The sequence below is a fragment of the Acomys minous genome (genome assembly GCF_964271855.1).
Source record: "Acomys minous genome assembly, chromosome: 17".
NCBI classification, from domain to species: Eukaryota; Metazoa; Chordata; class Mammalia; order Rodentia; family Muridae; genus Acomys; species Acomys minous.
The window spans coordinates 7,431,449-7,442,256 of NC_140500.1; the positions used below are offsets into that span (position 1 = coordinate 7,431,449).

The 10,808-nt window shown below is 42.0% G+C and overlaps 1 protein-coding gene across 1 annotated transcript in view; it reads left to right on the top strand.

Annotated features, from left to right (window-relative positions):
• LDHB (lactate dehydrogenase B) overlaps nucleotides 1–10,808 on the top strand; it is a 209,711-nt gene that overhangs the window by 139,031 nt on the left and 59,872 nt on the right. The window lies entirely within an intron of this gene.

Consider the following 10,808-nt stretch of genomic DNA (forward strand, 5'->3'; position numbering starts at 1 on the left):
AGAATTGACTGAAGAAGGAAGATTCACTCTAAATGTGGACAATGTCTTCTCATGGGTTTGGGGTCCCAGAAAAATGAAACGAGAAAGAGAGCTAATTACCTGCATCCATGTCTCTCTGCTTCCTGACTATGGATCCAAAGTCAGCAGCAGCCTCAAGCCCCTGATGCCAAGACCTACCCACCATGACTGACTATCCCTTCAAACCACAAGCCAAAATCAACCCTTCCTCTCTCTTGAATTGTCTTTTGTCAGAAATTCTGTCACAGCAGTGAGAAATGTGACAAATGCAGTCCTGTTCTTGAGATTCTCTCAGTAAACTAGTCATCAGCTGAGGTCCTTACCTAGATTAGGAAAGCCTCCTGTGAACACTTGGCTGGAAAAGGTTCTGTTCTGGGGTCATGTGTTGAGGGGCAGGCAGAGCTCCTTGAGTGTCCCTGAATGGGGGAAGGATTGTAAACTTTGTCACAGGTGAAAGCAGTCTTGGCGGGCATTGCCCTTGGATACACCACTGATACTCCCTGAGATTAACCTTGAGATGGACTGAGTGGAGCCATCCTGAGCCTGAAATTCAGGAAACAGACCTGGGGACTCCACCTGGACTATTGTGTTTCTAATCGACCCTCAATGGGAGAGGGAGACCACCCCTTGCACGTGACAGACAGGCAGGTGGAGAGGACAGAGAGGAGCAACAAGTTGAGACCGGGCTTGAGCGCACACATGGATGGGGAAGAGGATCAGCAAACAGGCCGGACCAGCGCGCAGGCCAAAGACACCAAGGGACCTGTCCCATGGAACGGATACTGGAAGGTTTACTCTTTTTTCCCTTTAACCTTTTTTTCCCTCTTGTGTAAGCTAGCTAGGTTGTATAATAAAGTTTAATTGTTAAGAAACAGAGCCAACACCTGAATGTTGATTACTTCAGTTTGTTGCCACATGAGCCTTCTTATAAGGCTGTTTGAGCAATGGAGATCCAGCTGCTAAGATACGAACCACTGTCCTATTAATATAACCAGGGAAGAGACACCTTTGTCAGGACTCAGGACTCCAGAGCGTGATTGTTAGAGCTGAGATCTTTGGGGCTTGTCTTTGGCCCAGTCTGCCATTGACTTCCCTGGGTAATCTGAGCAACCCCTCCTTTTACCCTAAACTGTTCTCCATCACCACGTCTACTCCTTTACTTGAACCTCAAAACTGAGGTCACAGAAGTCAAGCCTCTTTGCTTTCCAACTGAGGATCCTAAAAGGAAGGAGATGCATTGTCTAGTGTAGTATAGAGCTGCGTGGGGAAAAAGAAAAAAAAATACCACACCATATCATATTATCTCAATTACATATATCATATGGGTTATATGATTGAAATCACAATATATGTGAGCTGCTATATTTTTAAAGACTTACCTGCAAATCTATCCCATTTTTACCTGTTATAAATGAATTGTGCTCCTAAGTTTTACAAGCTTTGAGATCAGATCTCTGAAATGATGCTTACAGCATCTATGTTTCTCTTGTTACAATGTTCAGTGACCCAGGCTAGGAGGTGAGAGGGCAGTTAGTCAACTTCTACAATTAGTTAGGGAACTTTTCTGCTGCCTCCGCCAGAAGTGAGATTCCATTTTAGTCAATAAGAAGTTTTCATTAATTCAACATTTGGGTGGGGTCCAGAGCCAGTTGCAGTAAATCTTGGTTAACTTCTGCTTGTTTCAAGTAAAAGCCAAGCCGTTTGTTTATGTTAGACCCTTGCTCGATGGGTTACTCCCCTGGGAAAATGACCTTGTTTTCATCTCAAGCCCTAGAGAACCTTCTTGTACTGTGGAATTTTATTCTAGGATGTGTCTGAAAAGTCAAAATTTGCAGTCCATCTCACTCCATTAACAGAGGCTCTAAAATTCTAAACTTTCCTCCTTAATCTTCCCTGTTCTTGTTAATCCAAGATCAGGATTGCTCAAAGCTATCTAAATTACTTCATTCCTTTCTACTTTTAGTTCCTGTTGTGGTGTAAACATGAATCATATCCCAATGGGATCATGTGTTGAATGTTTGGATTAGGAGGCCTAGAAAATTTAGCAAGTGGGGTCTGGTTAGAAGAAGCGGATCATCTGAGGCACAAATGTGAGGGTTATGACAGATCCAAGTCGATTTTTTTCACTCTTTGCTTCCAATCTGCCTAGAAGTACAAGACATCACCAACACGTGTTCCTGCTGCCTTGATTCTCCCTCACCATGGACCCCAAGTTAATCCAATATTACAGACAAAAATTTGTGAGAACATCATCCAACATAAGTCCTCCTCCCACAGGTTGTTGTTTCTGTGTGGTGTTTTGTGTGATAGCAGTGAAAGAAGACATGTAGAAACTTGGTACTGGGAGTGGGATTGGTTCTGTGGCTGTTCCTGACAGGTGCCTCGGGAGCTGGTTTGTAAGAGCTGGGTAGAAAGTTTGGAGATGAAGGCTAGAGAAAAACCCAAAATACTATGAACAGTGCTTAATAGGTAATTTTGCTAAGAGTTCAAAATATCATGAGACCAAAATGCAAATAGGAATGAGTGCTCACAAAGCTCCAATTAGAACAGGGATTCTGTTGTTAAATTAGACAAGAACACACATGTACATTCTGGAAAGTCACTTTTCTAGATTTTGGCCCTGAGACTTTGAAGAAGGATACTTTGAAGGTGATGGAGTAATCAACATTGAGGAGGAAATGTTGAGCCTGTACAGCATCCATCCAGTGCATGGTTAGTGCTGTCTATTTTTATTTGGTTATAGCAAGGATAAGGAGCAAATAACAGAAAGACACGAAGAAGCTTCAGTTTGTATAACAGGTCTAACGTAGGTTGATGCTAAATGAAGCTTGATTTCTGAAGAATCAGTTACATGGAAGAAGCCAAGGATCCAGGTGGTGTAGCCCATGTCTATAATCCAAACACTTGGAAGGCTGAGGCAACAGGATCAGGATTTCAAGGCCAGCCCCAGTACACAGTGAGTTTCAGGCTAACCATAGCTACGTGGTGAGGTTCTGCCTATATAGTGGTGAGAAATATAGTGTCCAAAGACTGGGCAGGTAAATCGCATGAAAGATGTCTTCAGAGCATCACAATAATTGGCCATAACATAATCATCACAGGCTTGAAGGTATGAGAGACTAAAGTGACTTAAAAGGATTTCTCTTGAGAATATACTACCCTCTACTTGCAAAGAGTAGCCCAAGAAGTTATTACCTTGATTTGTTTCAGAGTGCTCAGACATCCAAGCAAGTAGAGTGACGACCTGTGATAGCCTTAGGGTATGACATCATCTGCATCACATTAGTATTAGAGGAATTAAAAATAAATAAATAAATAAATAAATAAATAAATAAATAAGAGCTATAAGGTGATGGAAGCGTCCATCTAGATTTCAAAAGAAAGACAAGAAGGCTAGGCAATGCATGACTGAATAAGATTCCCTGTAGGATGTCTCTGGGTGAGTGCTGTGTGAAGTCATGAAGACAAAATATAAAATATCTACTAAAGTGACCAACAGGTGCTGAGAGCAGTGGTACACACCTTTAATCCCAACACTTGGGGAGGCACAGGCAAGAGGATCTCTGTGAGTTCAAGGCCAGTCTGATCTACAGAGCAAGTCCAGGACAGCCAAGGCTACACAGAAAAACCCTGTCTTAAACAAACAAACAAACAAACAAACACAAAAACCAGCAAAAAGACCCCACAAAAAACAAAAACAAAAACAAAAAACAAAAACAATAGCAAAAGAGACCAACAGTTGGAAAGATGAACCAGCCCAAGACAGCACCTGTGGCTGCAAGCAGCAAATCACTAGGGTGGGGCTGCCCAAGCCCTTTGTAGCTTATATCATAAAATCATTTGTCCATGTGTTGAACATGAACCTACAGGAATGATGATTACCTTGGTAGGTTTTGGTGAGACTTTGTACCACTGTGTAGTGGAAATCAGTGATTTTCTTTTTCGTTTTCAGTAGCTTTCAACTAAGAAATTTGCTTTGTGTCTTAGAGGAGACCTTGGGCTTCCCCTGCGCCCCCCCCCCCCCATCTCCCGCTATATTGGAACTATCTAGGAGGGCCCAACCCTTGGCAACTGTGACACAGTGTTGTCTTCTACAAATGTGTTAACTTCATTCACAGTTTATTGTAAAATGCATGTAACCTGCAGGTCACAGGCTGGACATGCCAGGAAGACTTTGAAGACTCTTAGGAGTTGACTTAAATGCATTTTAAATTATGAGGTGGCCAGGAACCTTTGGAGTTCAGAGGTAGGATATTATGCTTTGATATAAAAACATTTCCATGATTCATCTTTGAATGCTTAGTTCCCAGCTGGTGGTGCTGTTTGGAAGGTTCTGGAAACTTTAGAAGGCTGAGCTTACTCTACAGATATGCCTCTGAAGTTATACCAGCCACCAGTCTTGCTCAGCCACTGTTTCTTTGACTTCGAGCCTCAATGCCATTGCCTCATAATGGAGCCATGAGTACTGGAGACAGGACTACAGAGGGAAACCAAAATCCTTTCTTTACGCTGTCTCTGTGAGGCATTTCACAGCCATGAAAAATAACTTACACTGTTTGTATAAGGTGACAGAGATAACAAGCTCAACGGTATAAAGAGAAGCTCAGATATTGTTTGGACCCTCCATGGAAGCTTGTGTAAGGAAGCTTCTGTAAATCTTCCTTGGACCTTGAATAAAGAATTTCATTTACAGACTATAACAGTTAGCTTTAAATATCGATGACATGACCTAGAATCACTTGGAAAGAGAGTCTTATGAAAGATTGTCTCCATTAGGCTGGCCAGGAGGTATGCCTTTTGGGGGAGGTGTCTTAATTAAGTTAATTGATGTGAGAAGACCTAGTCCACTGTGGATAGAACCATTCCCTGTCAAGAGACTCCTAAATATATGAGTGGGGAAAAAATCAAACTAAGCACAGCAAACAAGCAAGTGAGAAATATGCACATTTGTTTCCCTCTGGTCTGGATCGTAGATGTGCCATGAGCTGTTTAAAGTTTCTGCTGTGTTGACTTCCCTTCTATCATGGACTATAACCACATTTTGAGTTAAGATAAACCCTCTCTCTCCTAATTTTTTTTTTGTCGTGGCATTTTATTACAGCAACAGAAACTGGCGCTGAGGAAGTGGGGTCAATGCTGTGTGATAAACCCAACCATATAGGTTTCATGCCTTTAAACTACTGTGAAAGAATTTGGGACTTTGGGCTGGTAAATCCTCTGAGTACTATGGGAAGAGGTTAAGGAGTCATTCTGGAAGTTTAAAGACAGAAATGCAGAGATGAATATGGACAGTGGAAGCCCAGCTCACAGAGCTGTTATTCATGTGGTATTTTAGCTAAGAAGCTGTGGGTGCTGACCATCCTGGACATGGAGAGGCATCTGTGGCTGTTAATGGCTCTCAAAACCAGTGAAAACTTCCTGTTTGGCACAAAGACAATAGGAAAGTATTTCCTCAGGGTCAGTACATTAGAGCTGGCACAGCTGTGATGCAAAGGGCCAGTCTACATTTCAAACTAGCAGGAATTTCCCAATGTAAATGTTGTCCACATGGTACTGCTTTCGAAGGCATGAGAGAAAAAGCACTAGAGGGGTAATAGAGAGCAGCCACGACCTGGAATTTCATGTGCCAGGTCATATATTACTGTGGAGAGTCCCTGAGAGGCCATTGCCTGGAGCTATGAAAGTGAAGGAGATTCAAGAATATTGGAGCTATTGGAGGAGCTGTCAACTAGCATGACAGATGTGGGCAGGACCTAGGCTAGGTGCAAGCAGGAGCCTGTGTGAGCTATAGATGGAAAAGCTAGAGGGGTGGTGGGGCTCCCCTGGCCATTTGGACCCCAATGAGTCCCATGTAGTAGATATTAGGCTATGAGATTTGCTTCCTCATTGGGATTCGATTTTTGTTTTGATCACATATTTTTTTTACAATGCCCTAATTCTTTGTTTTTGCAATAAGAATATTACTCTGCAACCTCATATGGTGGAAGGGTTAAAAAACTATTTCTAATGTATACAGGTCCTCAGTTAAGGGACTTACGGCTTTTAAGGACTTTTTAAATTGAGGTATCACTTGGACATGGTTTAAGCCAACAGAAAGCTGGCTGGCAACTAGACTGTGTGTTCAGAGTCCCATCGCACTTTCAAGCCTTTCTCAGGGTGATATTTGGAGCAGAAAACCATGTCCTGGGTTGACACATCTCGATTAGCAAAAACAATAAGCCAGAAGTAGAACTACAGAAGCCAAAAGGCAAAGCTCGCATATTTAAAAACTTTTCCAGAACCACGGACTTTGATGGATTGGGTCCTTTTTTGGCAGATGTCTTTGCTGATATGTTGGGTTTCAAGACCCAACTTTCATAACAGTGTCAGTTGCACTAAGGTCTGTGGGTCTGTTATACTTTAGATGATTGAAATTGGACTGTATTTTACATGGAGACAAAGGATGAAATTTGAAGACAAGAAGCAGAAAAATCATGGTTTAAAAGTGATGCGTTTGTGTGTCAAGTTGCCAAGGCTAGAGTTTAATGTTTAGCTATAATTGTCAGTTTTATGTAACCTCAAATCACCTAGAAAGAAAATTTAAATCAGGGACTTATTATAGTAGATGGGCCTCTAGGTTTATCCTGTGAAAGGGGCTGCCTTAATTAAGTTAATAGATGTGGGAAGGACCCAGCCCACTGTGGGAGGTACCATTCCCTAGGCAGGGGGTTCTAAATATACGAGTTTGGAAAAACTGAACTGAACGGCAAGCAAGCAGATTCATTAGTTTCTCCTCTTGATTACAGATGTGATGTGATTAAGTTTCTGCTATCTTGCCTTCCCTGCTTTCATAGTCTGTAGTCTGTCACGTAAGCTAAATAAAACGTTTCTCCCCTGTCTTGCCTTATATGTCAGCGTGTTTTATGGAAGCAACGGAAATGTAAGTAGGACACACAGCATCAGAAAACTAAACTATTCAGGAACAAAACTAAAAGGTAAAGTAGTATAAAACTAAAAGATAATCAGGAAATTGGAGTTTTTAATTCCCTAGATCCTTGAGAATTTAATTCTCTAGAACTCTTAAGGCTTTTCCCTTTTCTGCTGGCTTCCTTCTGGGACACTTTCTGCCGCTCTGTTGGAACCTGCCCTGTGACTTGTAGCTGAAGGAATCACTGTTTCTCCATCCAGCAGATCAGAAATGTGGGAAAGTTGTTAGAAGAGAGAGAGGTGGGGGCGAGGGAGGGAGGGAGGAATGGAGGGCAGACACATGCATGAGCAGTGTGGCTCTCCTCATCCATCCTGCTGAGGCAGGATCTTTTGTGCTCCCCGGTCTACACCAAGCTACCTGGCCCATGGGCTTCTGGGGATTGTCTTGTCTCTGCTTCCCGTCTTCCCTGAGGGAGCCCTGGGATGACAGAGGTGCTGCTTCACCCAGTTCCCTGTCATACTCGGGTCTTCACACGTGTGCAGCGAGAACTTGGCCCACTGTACTTGCAAGTATCACAGGTGGAGACGAGTCAGAAAGGGCATTCACTAAAGCCTCTGCAGGTGTTCTAAAATGAGAAGAACTTGTGAAAACGCCTGGAGGGTCAAAGGTGAATCTCTTTAAGGGTTAACCAAAAGTAAGACACTTTTAATACTTTCAGTACTTATGCTGGGCAGAACCTCTTGGCAGGAAGAAGTGTCACTCTGGGCCTTTAGTTATTGCTATGAGTACTTTGCAAGTGTAAGATATCTCAGCTCAGGCTCCATCGTCATGACCTGGTCACCTGTCCATATGCCTGACACTGGGGACTAGAACTTCAGCACATAAACCTGCAAAGACATAAGCAGGCAGTTTATAATATGGGGCCCTGTCGAGAATAAAAACAGACACATCAGAATCAGGTTGATGGGAACAACCCAGGCAAACAGCAGATAGCAGAAACAGAAACCCACGAGTGTTACAGGTGTTAGAACTGTCAGAAGGTGTTTTAAGATAACAGTACTTGGGATCCAGGGACATGGATCCATGGGAAAGTCTCTTGCTGCCAAGCTGAACAGCCTAAGTTCGATCCCTGGGACCTGCCTGGTGGAAGGAAAACACCTCACAATAGATAGATAGATAGATAGATAGATAGATAGATAGATAGATAGATAGATAGACAGACAGATGGATGGACAGACAGTTGGATGGACAGACAGATGGATGGATAGGAAACCTTGATACTTAGGGCTACAGAGGTGGGTCAATGGTTAAGAGCACTGGCTGCTCTTCTGGAGGACCTGGTTTCAATTCCCAGCACTCACCTGGTGGCTCATGACCATCTGTACCTCCAGTTCCATGGAATCTGATGCGTTTTTTTGTTTGTTTGTTTGTTTGGCTTCCACCAGATGCAGCACATATGTGGTCCACAGACTACACGTAAAACCCCAATACACATAAAGTAAAATAAATAAAAGTTAAAAAAAAAAGATAACAGCACTAAATACGCTCTAGTAAATGGCAAGATCAAGCACCTCCATGATGAAGCAGAAATGAGTAGCTATGATGGAGGACGAGAGTCCAGGAGTATCACAGTGAAAGCATGGCAGTGGCCGGTAATAATGAGAAGAGCGCTTTTAAAATAAAAACGTATCTGAGGAGCTCAGTGGTTAAGAGCCCTGGCTACTCTTGCAGGGGACCTAGGTTCCATTCTCTGCACCCACAACCATCCAGAACTCCAGTTCCAGGGATCTGACAACTTCTTCTCACCTCCGTGGACACCAGGCATGGACATGGTACATGATACATATACCTACATGCAGTCAAAACACTCATACTCACAAAATAAAAATAAATGATATTGTTTTTAAAAATGTAATCTAAAGAGAGGCAGCACATACTCGAGGTCTTAATATTTAAAGACAGAGGCAGGAGGATGAAGAGTTCAGAGACAGTTTTACTACAATAAAAATTTGGAGGCCAACCTGGGTTACGTGAGACCCCATCTCAAATGGACAAATGCTCAATTAACAACTAACACAAAACAAAAGCCCACAAAAGATAACCCAAAGAAGTGAATTCATAAAATTTAAGGGTATTTTGAGAAACACTTCACAGGACTGTGGTCAGATCATGAGTAGCAACATACTTGGAAATGCTGTGAAAATTGTAATGAAATTGTGCTTTAATCATAATTCATATCTATTTCTTTAAAAAATCAACATTCTCTAAAAGTCTCTGTATAACAGTATAGAACAGTATAAAGCACAATTAATACTCACCATATGAGTTATTGTATACCCCCCTCCCTCCTAGCTTTGATAATCTTTCAATATAAAATGTGCCAGACATGAGAAGTTGCTGGAATAATTTGGAATTAGTGGAGTCAAGTAGATGCTTGTGTGAGCAACAGAGAAGAAATGTGAAAGAAAGTCGCTAACTCAAACCAATGACGGAATCCCACAATCCCTAATGATTGTGGCATGGGACCAATATCTATTTCGTTCTGTGTATGGGTGTTTTGTCTGCATGTCTGACTCTGCATCCCATGTGTGCTGTGCCCAAAGAGGCCAAAAGAGGGTGTCAGATTCTTTAGAACTGTCAACTGCCCTGCGCCTGCTAGGAACTGAACCCAGGTTCTCTGGAAGAGCAGCCAATGTTTTTTGTTTGTTTGTTTGCTTGCTTGCTTGCTTTTGTTTTTCTAGACAGGGTTTCTCTATGTAGGCTTGGCTGTCCTAGACCAGGCTGGCCTCGAACTCCCAGTGATTCGCCTGCCTCTGCCGCCCAAGTGCTGAGATTAAAGGTGTGCACCACCACCGCCCAGCGTAGCCAATGTTCTTAACCACTAAGTCATCTCTCCAGCTCCAGCACTATAAGTTTATATGCCTGTAAAAAGAAACTTTATGGAACTTCTACACTATGACTTAGCCCAAAACATGTTTTTTAATGGTATGATTTTCAAAAACAACTTTTACATAATTGTAAAAAGCTTATACTTTGGCATCTTAGGAATGCAGAAAGCTTGAAAGCACCCATAAGCCTTTCACTGACCTAATGTGGACTATTTTCACTTAGAAATATTGATCAAAGTCCACAGAGAACACAGGAGTCAGCCAAGCTCACTGTTCTCACGCACCATGACTTGAGTGATTATCTTTTTTTTTTCTGTCTTTTGATGTTCACATCTAGTGTCTCATTTTAAAGTAAGAAGGTGAATTTATAAAAGGAATGAAAGGAATTGGTTACTAGAACCAAATAAGCAAGGGAGTACTGAAGCCTTTTTTATTTTTATTTTTTTGATTGTTCTTCCTGTACAGACTGCCATTGACAATGACTGCAACAGCCCAGTTTTCAAGGGCAAAGTTCAGTGACTTAGACAGTACATACACTTGCAGAAGCATAGAAAGATTAACACTGCATTTTGATTTGAGTCCAACAAAACTTGATTTGTTAACTAAGTATTTGGGAACCGCCATCCAACAGGAAAAGAGAAGAAAGACACGGACCCAGAGTTAATGAGATTATGATTTTAAAATAGATGCCTATACAATCCACAATTATAGAAAAGTTCAACGGTTATGAATGTGTACAAATCGTGGTGTCGGCCACCAGCTTTGAGACGAGAAGCCTACCCTGAGCTCAAATTTACAAATATCCTGCTAAATTAAGAAATTGGGTGACAATTAGACTCCCCCTAAGATATTTTTAAACACACCAAGCAAAAGTCATAAACTGATACTATCAACATTCAGTGATTCGAAGCAGGAGGGGAGGAAAGCTGTGTATATCTGCCTGAAAACTCACATTCTCTATTTCACATGGGCAGACCCACCAGAAACAAACTTCC